The 11,361-nt window shown below is 32.9% G+C and overlaps 1 non-coding gene across 1 annotated transcript; it reads right to left on the bottom strand.

The window, feature by feature from the left end:
* Positions 1-1,624: 1,624 nt before the first annotated feature.
* On the bottom strand, positions 1,625-1,731 carry LOC131820204 (U6 spliceosomal RNA). The gene has a single exon (XR_009349522.1). It is a non-coding gene; the product is annotated as a U6 spliceosomal RNA (small nuclear RNA).
* Positions 1,732-11,361: the final 9,630 nt, after the last annotated feature.

The raw sequence follows: 11,361 nt of genomic DNA, 5'->3' as shown, positions 1-11,361 counted from the left end.
TCATTTCCTTACACCATACATGAAAATAGACTGGAAATGGGTGAAGAAGTATAATGTGAGAAAGAATCCATCAAAATCCTTTAGGAGAGAGCAGATAGCAACCTCTTTGTCCTCAGCAGCAGCAACTTCTTCCTAGGAACATCGCCAAAGGCAAGGGAAGCAAGGGAAAGAATGAACTATAGCGATTTCCTCAGATCAAAAAGCTTTTGCCCAGCAAAGGAAACAGTTAACAAAGCCAAAAGATGACTGTCAGAAGTTATCTGGGAGAAGATATTTGCAAATGACATACCAGATAAAGGGCCAGTATCCAAAATTTATAAAGAGCTTATCAAACTCAACACCCTAAGAACAAATAATCCAATGAAGAAATGGGCAGAGGACATGAACAGACATTTCTGCAAAGAATACATCCAAATGGCCAACAGACACATGAAAAAATGCTCCACATTACTTGGCATCAGGGAAATACAAATCAAAACCAGAATGAGATACCACCTCACACCTTTCAGAATGGCTAAAATGAACAAGTCAGTCAATGACAGATGCTGGCGAGGATGTGGAGAAAGGGCAACCCTCCTACACTGTACGCGGGAATGCAAGCTGGTGCAACCACTCTGGAAAACAGCGTGGAGGTGCCTCAAAAAGCTGAAAATAGAACTACTCTAGGACCTAGTGATTGTAGTACTGAGTATATACCCTACATATACAAACGTGGCATTCTGAAGGGGCACATGCACCCAAATGTTTATAGCAGCAATGTCCACAATAGTTAAACTATGGAAAGAACCTAAATGTCCTTCAACAGATGAATCAATAAATAAGATGTAGTATATATGTACAATGAAATACTATGCAGCCATCAAAAGAAATGAAATCCTGCTATTTGTGATGTTGTGGATGGAACTAGAGGGTATTATGCATGGCGAAATAAATCAATCTGAGAAAGACAACTATCCTATGATCTCCCTGATATGATGAAGTAGAGATGCAACATAGGCGGTTTGGGGCGTACGAAAAGAAAAATAAAAGAAGATGGGATTGGGAGGGAGACAAACCATAAAAGACTGAATCTCACAAGACAGACTGAGGGTAGCTGGGGGGAGGTGTGTTGGGAGAGGATGGTGGGGGTATGGACATTGGGGAGGGCAAGTGCTATGGTGAGTGATGGTGAGTGCTATGAAATGTGTGAACCTGGTGATTCACAGACCTGTACCCCTAGGGATAAAAACACATTATATGTTTATAAAAAAAATTAAAAAATAATTTAAAAAATCCATTAAAGAGAAAACACATATTGCAAGCCCAGAGCTAATCTCATATTCAATCAAAAAAGTTTGAAAGTTTTCCCCTTAACGATCAGAAAAAAGACAAGTGTATCCACTTTCACTACTCTCATTTGACATACTACTGGATGTCCTAGCCAGAGAAACAAGGAACATAAGGAAATAAAAGACTCCAAAAAAAAAAAGGAAGAAGTAAAATTTTATTTTTTTGGATAACATGAACTTACATGTTAAAAAATCCTAAAAACTTCACAAAAAATTTTGAATAAACAAATTTAGTAAAGCTGCCAAATACAAGATCAATATATAACAGACAAGAATTTTGTTTTGTTTCATTTCTTTTTAATATGGAATGCTTCCCAGTTTTTCATGTCATCCTTGTTTAGTGATCACGCTAATCTTCTCTGCATCATTCCAATTTTAGTATATGTGCTGCCAAAGTAAGCACAAGACAGGAGCATTTTAACACTCTAATGATGAACTATCTGAAAAAATAAAGAAAACAATCTAATTCACAATAGCATCAAAAATAATAAAATACTTAGGAATAGATTTAACTAAGAAGATGAAAGATCTGTACTCCATAAACTATGACATTGATAAAGAAATTGAAGGAGACACAAACGGAAAGATAGCTCATATTTATGAATGGCAAGAATTAACATTGTTAAAATGTCCATACTACCGAAAACCATCTGTAAATCCAATTCCTATCAAAAATCCAATGTTAGGGGCGCCTGGGTGGCTCAGTGGGTTAAGCCGCTGCCTTCGGCTCAGGTCATGATCCCAGGGTCCTGGGATCGAGCCCTGCATCAGGCTCTCTGCTCAGCAGGAAGCCTGCTTCCTCTTCTCTCTCTGCCTGCCTCTCTGCCTGCTTGTCATCTCTCTCTGTCAAATAAATAAATTAAAAATCTTAAAAAAAAATCCAATATTATTTTTTTACAGAAGTAAGTAAAGAATCCTAAAATTTATATGAGACCATAAAAGACGACAAATAATCAAAGCAGTTCTGAGAAAGAATGAAGAAGAGAAATTACACTTCTTGATTTGAAACTATACTACAAAGCCCTCATGCTCAAAACAATAAAGTATACTGGCATAAAAACAGACCCATAAACAAGTAGAACAGAATTGAGAGTCCAGAAATAAATCCTTTCATACAGTCACCTAATATTTGACAGGGGCCAACATATGTAATGGGTAAAGATAGTCTGTTCAATAAATGATATTTAAAACTGAATAGTCACATAAACAGTATGAAACTGGAACCTTATATCACTCATAAGTCTTAACTTGAAATAAATTAAAGACTTAAAGGTTATGCATGAAACTACATTACATTTCCTAAAGGAAAACATAGGACAAATTCTCCTTGACATTGGTCTTGCCAATAGTTTTCTGGATACCAGACCAAAAACACAAGCAAAAAAAGCAAAAATAAATAAATGGTACTACATCAAACTAAAGTTTCTGCATTGCCAAAAAAAAAGAGAGAGAGAATGAAAACACAATCCACAGAATGTAAGAAAATACTTACAAATCTTATATCTGAAAAGAGGTTAATAACCAACAGATACAAATAGAAAAAATATATATAATTTAAAAAATAGCAAAAGGATCTCAATAGACTTTTTTTTTTCAAAAAAGTTATATAAATGACCAACAGGAGCATTAAAAAGTGCTCAACGTAAAAAACTCAGGGCAAAGTCATTATGTTGTTGTTGTTGTTGTTTACCTCTGAAAAACACAGCAAGATATTACTACCTCTTATAATACATACTACCCAAAAATTGAAACTAACAAATTTTGGTAAATATTGGGGAAAATGGGGAACTTATGCACTGTGATAGGGATATAAATTTGTATGGAAAACAGTATGGAGATTATTCATATTATTAAAAGTAAAATTACCATATGATTCAGTAATCCCACTTCTAGGTATATATCTAAAGGCAACGAAATCACTGTTCAAAGACATATCTGCACTCTTATGTTTATTATAAAATTATTAACTCTAAGCAAGAGATGGAAATAACTTCAGTATCCATTAATGGATGAAAGAATAAAATAAGTATGGTAAAAATATACTATGGAATACTACTTAACCATGAAAAATTAAGAAATACTGCCATTTACAACAGCATGGATGGATCTTGAAGGCGTTATACTAAGTGAAATATTTCAAAGATTGTATATATTTTTTAAATTTATGTATTATGATATCCCTTACATACAGAATCTGAGGAAAAGGCAAACTAATGGAAACTTAGAGTTGAGTTGACAAGAGGTGAACCTGGGTGGAATAAGGTGGTCAAAGGGTACAAACTTGCAACTATAATATGAAAAAGTTCTGGGGATCTAATGTACAGCATGATGATCATAGTTAATAATATATACATACATTTTTATTGTGCTTCCCTTTATTAAACTTTGCATATATCACATTCTTACAAGTTGAAAGTTTATAGCAATCTTGTATAAAAGAGGTCTGCTGCCACCATTTTTCTAACAACATTTGTTCATTTTGTGTCTCTCTGTCACATGTTGGTAATTCTTGCAATATTTCAAGTTTTTTCATTATTATTGTATTTGTTATGGTGATCTGTGATCAGTAATTATGACCCACTGAAAACTCAGAACTAGTTTACTTAAGGTATATACATGGTTTTTCTTAAAAAGCATAATGCTTTTGAACAGTACAGTATAGTGATTATTTTTTATATGCACTGGGAAACATAATTTTTTATTTGCACTGGGAAACCAAAAAAAAATAATAATTTGACTTAGTTTTTTGAGATAATCACTTTATTGAGGCAGTCTGGAACAAAACCCACAAGACCTCTGAAGTTTATCTCTACTATACTATATACATAAAAGTTGCTAAGAGAATAGATCTTAAAATTCCTTACGATACATGCATAAAAAACAGTGGCAACTATACAAGATAGTAGATGTATTAACATTTTTATATAGATTATATTGCAATAAAGATGTATACCAATTTATCAAATTGTACAAAATTTACACAATGTTAAAAGTTTGCAATGTTATAAGAAATCATTTCTTACATTTACAAATTATAATATGTCGTTTTTTTAAAATAAAGCTGGAAAAAACTTTTTGTAGAATTAATCTATTTTTCAAAAAAGGAAGTAAGGAAGTAGAAACTGCAACGAACTCTGAAATAATAGAATATAAAATCCATTTTCGTTATAGACACTGTGACAAAAACTATTACTTAGTTTACAATGAAGGAGTACTTATGAAGCATGAAGGATGGCCTATAAATAAGGCTGAAGGAGCTCAGTTTTAAGGTTTAAATTTAAAATCTTCTTTTGAAATACTAAACTGACCACCCATTTTTCCAAACATAAATGTCTTAACTGCATGAATTTATTTCATACAACTCTATAATCTAGTTTCATAAGAAAGCAGCATGCAAATTTTGAATTAGACAGACTTGCTTATTCAGTAAAGGATACTTCACTAAAAATAAATAGAAGAAAAATCAGCATATTTATTATGATAATTATTATTCATAATGAGATTCATATTGAATTAGGGAATATATATCCTCAGAGGGGGTAAAGTAAAATGAAATTTATTTTGGTAAATGTATCTGTGAATAGTCAATACAATGCCTCAATATAAATGAATATTACCATTTTGAACAATTTAATTACTATTATTAGAATTATTATAAGTATAAAAATAGCTATCATTTTAGCATGGAATATGAGACTCTCATGCTCCATGCTTCATCACATCCACACAACAACTCTGCATAATAAGTATTATCATCACCATTTCATGGGTGAAAAAACTGAGGCTAACACATTTAGATAACTGGTTTATGATTAAATGGCTAGTAAAGATGCATCACACTAATTTAGGCTTTATGATTTCAGAATTGTATTCTTTCCACTGCACATTCTATTACTCTGTAAATACTTGGCTTGTTTTCATTTAGTTCTTTAATTTTATTCATGTGGTGATGGCTTAAAGCTTCATTTAAAGGAAGCTTAAAAAATTCATTTAACCAAAAGCTCCCAAGAATTAAAAATGTCATGGATCTAATGTAGACATGGATATCATTAGTTAATGGGTAACTATATATTTTCCACTCTAGTGAGATAACAATCAGAGTATTTTTCTATGTTTTAGACTCTCAGTGTTAAAAAGGACTTTGTTAAAATAGAAATATTTAGACAAAGGTGATCAAAAGTCTGGATCAGGTCACCTTAAGATAAATATGAGGAAACTGAGGAAACAAATGGAGATTTGAACACTGAGCTATGATATAATGAATGGTTTAAAGTATTTAGTAGAGCATAGAAAAGCCCTTTAAAGCCTGGTCTTAGCCTAGCATTGCAGCTTCTGGTATATTTGTCTATCTATCATCTACCTACCTATCTATCTATCTATCTATCTAGATATAAATTTGAAAACTTTTTTAACTTAAAGATTTTGAGAAATAGAACATAATCAGCACCATAGAAGATCTGTTTATGATAACAACCTAGCCCCTCCTCCCAGTTTGTTAATATTCTCTCTTATTTAATGTAACATTGTGCAAATAGACCACTACTGATCTGCCGTTATGAATGAAATAGCTATAATCATCTGTGTGCATATCCTGGTGAAAATATTCATTTAGTTCCATGTTGTATTTCTAGGAATGGACCAAATCTTTATTTAAGTTTTTTAAGTTTTCTAAATATTGTCCAACTTACCTCAAATGTTTTTATTATGGGCACTTTCATTCTTTCACATTCTTGCAAGACAATTTTACTGTTGCCCAATATGGTAAGTGTGTAATAGTATGTCATTTTAGGTTTTAATTTATTTTTAATTTAATTCAATTTAATTCCAGATTCATAATAAAGATAAACAGTTTTTATATATGAGTGGCCATTTGGATTACCCTTTCTGTAAAGTACATGCTCAAATCTTTTGATTTGTGTCATACTGACTTCTTTAATAGATTTTCTGAATGAACTTTTAGCTGTGTAGGTCTTCTCTATTTTATTTTGAACTTGTTTTCATTTCAAAATCTTTATATTTATTTTCATAATCTGCTTTTATTTTGCTTTGTCTATTATCTATGTATCTATCTATTTATTTGCAAGCAAGAGAGAGCGAGCAAGTGAGAGCACAGGGAGGGATAGAAAAAGAAGGGGAAAGAATCTTAAGCAGGCTCCACGCTCAGCACAGAGCCCAACTCTGGGCTCTATTTCACAACCCTGACATCATGACCTGAGCCAAAATGAAAGAAATAAAATACAATTAAGGTGTTAAAAAAAAAAGGAAAAAGAATTGGAGGTTTAATTAAGTGAGCCACCCAGGCACCCCTGTGGTATCTTAAATTAGCTGTCATATCTTTAAAGTTCTAGAGTATCCATTTGGTTCATTTATAAAACCTTTCTCAATATCATTTTTAGTTTCAGTTTTTGTTCAATTTGCTTCCCCTCTCATTTCTTTGAGCAGAGTAATCAAGCCATTTTACAATCTTTATTGATCATTTTAACATCATACTTAATCCCATTTTGTCTATCAAATCTTGTTAATGGTTTTTCTTTGTGTGGTTTGTTACATTTTGCTATGTTCAAGACATTATATTTGAAACTCTTATTGAGTAGGGATAATTAAGAGCTATAATAATGGTATGGTCCTCCTTGGCAGGATTTTATCTTATATTGGAGACTCTACAAGACAATCATACTCCAAATTCAGTGATTGACTTTCTCAGTTTACACAGAAGGCAAGGTAGGCTATAGTCTTATTTCTGCTTCTCCTTGTGCTTTGGGGATCTCAACTTAAATTTGGGTTGTACCAAAGTCCTCAAATTTGATTGCTGCTGGATTTTGAATTTTGTTTCTCTAGTATCAAGAGTCTATTAACAACACAGCTCAGTGTGTTTTAGCAGTTTCAAATGCTCTCATAGCTAAAATGGCTTCAGGGCATATATCTCTAGGCTCTCATTGTATTTCGTATTTTGGCACAGTAATCCCACCCTTGATTTTTATAATCATTCTGATATTTTTAACTTTAAAAGCTATTTTGTCTGGATTATTAGTTGTCTTAAGTAGGAGTTTTTAGATCACCATTACTAGAAGCAACAACAAATATACATGAAAATGTCTGCAGTAGTTTATCACATCTTTATGGCTTTGAACTTCCATAAGCTGAGGCATCCTTCTCTAATCACTTAGGCAAACTCCAATTTACCCTTTAAAACAACACAAGAATTGCTTCATTTAAGAACATGTTCAGGGATGACTCTTCCCCACTGTTCTTACCAACATTCCCACACACTCTTTGCTACCCACACCTTGTTTATGAACTTTCATTAGGTATATCAGCGTGACCAGAATTTTGCTCTATTGTATTTTTGTCCTTTAGAGCTTTAATTAAATATGAATTCCATAAAAAGTCTGTCCCTTTTCTTTCAAACTTGGGTTAGTTATTTCTTCTCATTCTTTGTCAGAAGTTACTTTATTAGAGAAACTTATAGCTCTATTGTGACTTTGGAGCCTTTACAGTTTTTTGACTGGAAAAATCACCCATCCCTAAGATTTTTACACAGCTTCCTAGCTGATATTATTCAGAAATCTGTTCAAAACAGACTTTTTCAGGGAGGCCCTTTCGGACCACTCAGTTAAAAAGCCTCTTCTCAATCACTGCTCTTTTTAAAATGTGCTTATTTAGTTCAAATATGCATCACTATTAAAGAAAAACCAGTACGATTTTTTTTTTTTAAGTTGGCTTACCTATTATCTATCTCTCCAACTAAAATGATTTCTCTGTGCTGGGGTTTTGTTGTTCTCATCTTAAACCAGGCACTCAGTAAATTGTCTCTGAATGATTGAATTGTTTGACTCCCTTGCTAGATTCTCAACTTCATGAGGCCAAGGATTGTTCTATTCAGTTCTTCTTTATCCTCCATGTCTGTTATATTGCAGTCAATTACGTGACTAATGGGAAAAATCACAGAAAGAGTTAAAACAACAGAAAAACCCTGTAGGTTCAATAACATAAAGCTTTCTAAAATTATTTAGCCCAGGAATTGAATACTGGCTGCACTTTTGATTTTTTTTAAATGGTATTGAATTTAATTTAAATGGAAATACTTGAATGGTAGAATAATAAAAAAATTATAAAAGCAACTTGCTCCTTAAAGTAAGAATTATATAGGGCATCTCTCCTAAAAGCAAAATTTTCAAATGTCAAACATCTGAAAGCATAGTAGGAGAAGTAAGAGTGTGAATTGTATTTCAATGCTCTTTTCTTTATATTCAGCAAACAGCTTCATTCACACCTTTCCAATTTTTTCAACTCTTTTGACAAAGCCTTAAGAGGAGTTACTGCTGATGACAACCATCACAGCCTAACAGGAGAAATTTTATAAAGAAAAATAATAGCATGTTTTTCCCAAATTGTTAAGGATATGGTGAAGCTCTGTCGGATTCAAAAGAGGAATGTGCAATTCCATGCTATATATCATAATAACTTATTTTAATAGTGGCTTTGCAATTTTTCAGATATATCCATTTACTGAAACCACTATCAAATAAACAAAACAAACAAATTAACAGGGGTTCGAGACAGAAGTTATCTAATCTAAAAATAGCACATGTTCACAGAATACACAACACATATCCCAAGTACTACTATAGGTTTCAAGTAATAATCAAAACAATAGTAAAAATGATTCAGACCCTACCAGTCAAATCATAAATGGGACCTTAACTGTAAATCCTTATCTTTAGATCAAAGCGCGTAATTGGGTGCTGAAGATACATTATAGAACTAATATGTTATAGAACTCCTCTGAAATGAGTCATTTATTCCATCACTTTTCCTGCACAGCTGCTGACCCATGTTTTGGTTCCTGGAAATAGCTGCTACCCTGTCATACTTCTTAAAAGCACATATATTGATAACTCTACTCATTCCTCCATTCCTCTGTGACTGTCACTGTGTTAAAATGTGGAATCAGCTGACTCACTTGGGGTGGTAATAAAGTAGATGAGTTTGCAAAGTATTTTGTTATTTCTAAAAATGCAAAAACCAAATTACATTGAAATCATAAGGGGTGTTTCAGGGAGAGCTGTAGGATGTGGTTTCTTGTGTAATCCACAGAGATTAGCTCCAACACATATTTCAACTCTCCTCTAGGAGCAACCTTAGTGGTAAAGCAAGAAGATAAACAGATGTATACGCACCCTGGCACAAAATTATCACTTATGTTTGGCTTCCTAGTCTCCTCGTGTTACTTATTTATCTTAACTTCTCTCTGAAATCAGGGAACACAGAATCTCAATCAGTTGACATTTTTCTACTGAATGACCCAATAGTGTGATCATACCCCTAAGACTTTTTTAAATTATTTCACTCATAATCCCAAATCTGCTTTGCTTCCTCATCTGAGTACACTGTAATTTGATTTCAAAATGAGGACAGTTGTCAGTAATGCCACATTCATTAATCTATTTTACAATTCCATGTACTTAGAACTATGAAGATATGTTAATAACATCCATTCCAATAAGCCACCCTAAATTTATTATCATGAAACAAAAGTAAGAGAATTCAAAATCATCCATGTATTTGCAACTTATTGCAATAAAGCCTTTATCAATAGACTTCCCTGTGCACATGGTGGTCAAATTGCTGGTGAAAACCAGCCAGATCTATTACAAGCTTTCTCATGGCTTCTAGGTAACCCAAGTGAGCCTTTATTGATACTGGGAAGGGATAAAGCAGGGAAGGGATAAACAGTGGTGTAAGAATTGGCTAGACAAAAGTAATGACTCTCATTACAAAGTGAGTATTTTAAAGCAAAAGAGCCTGTTGGGTATATTGTTTTATAAAATAGTGGGTTTTTTTTATTAACTTTTAAAAATTCAATTAGTTAACATATAGTGTACCATTACTTTCAAATGTAGATTTCAGTTATTCATCCATAGCATATAATAGCTAATGCTCAGTACTTACTGTTATAGCTTCTTGAAAGCAGAATTTTAACCCACTGAGCCACCCAGGCGCCCTTGAAAGCAAACTTTTAGATCACATTTTCTGATTACTTCCATGTAGTACAACACTTTCCTGCTAGCAACCTTCAAAACATACAGTTTGTGTATGGGAGGGGGTTGGGGAGAAGGGGGTGGGATTATGGACATTGGGGAGGGTATGTGATTTGGTGAGTGCTGTGAAGTGTGTAAACCTGGTGATTCACAGACCTGGGGATAAAAATATATGTATATAAAAAAATATATGTTTATAAAAGGGTGTTAAAGAAGAAAAAAAAAAAAAAACATACAGTTTGTTAGAGGGATTTCTTTAATAATAAATAAATAGGAATTTATTTAAATTTATAAATATATAAAATAAGTAGGAATTTATTTAAATTTATTTAAATATTGCACACTGTTTCATTGTTCATAAATAAGGTAATGATATTATAGCCATTAGTTGGTAGCACTGATATATCACTTTCTTTTTACTCCTCAGTGCATTCTCTTTACACAAAATAGATATATATTTTAAAAGAATCTGAATCTGTGGCAAACTTTTAAAAAACCCTATACAGTAAAGTTTATCATTTTAAGTAATCTCAATTATCTTCCTCAATTGTGATAGTATATCCTTCTATCTAGGCCAGATATTGTATGAGGGATTTGAAGAGACATACTTTTCTAAATTTCACTTTTCTCATCTGCAAAATGCTTATCAGGATCCTACAATAAAATACACTTACAATTTTTAGATGAAAATTTATTTACTTATTTTAAGATTTTATTTCTTTATCAGAGAGAGTGGGCGAGAGAGCAAGCACAGGCAGAATGGCAGGCAGAAGCAGAGGGAGAAGCAGGCTCCCGGCCGAGCAAGGAGCCCGATGCGGGACTCAATCCCAGGATGCTGGGATCATGACCTGAGCCAAAGGCAGCTGCTTAACCAACTGAGCCACCCAGGCGTCCCTTTTGATGAAAATTTAATCTGTATAAACAATATATTTGCTGTAATGCGTGGTTCATGGAAAACATCTTAATTAATTGTAAGCAACAACAGTATTAGA

Source organism: Mustela lutreola, chromosome 17 (genome assembly GCF_030435805.1).
Source record: "Mustela lutreola isolate mMusLut2 chromosome 17, mMusLut2.pri, whole genome shotgun sequence".
NCBI lineage: Eukaryota > Metazoa > Chordata > Mammalia > Carnivora > Mustelidae > Mustela > Mustela lutreola.
The sequence above is the reverse complement of the archived record's forward strand: the minus strand, read 5'-3'. Positions and strand labels throughout refer to the sequence as shown.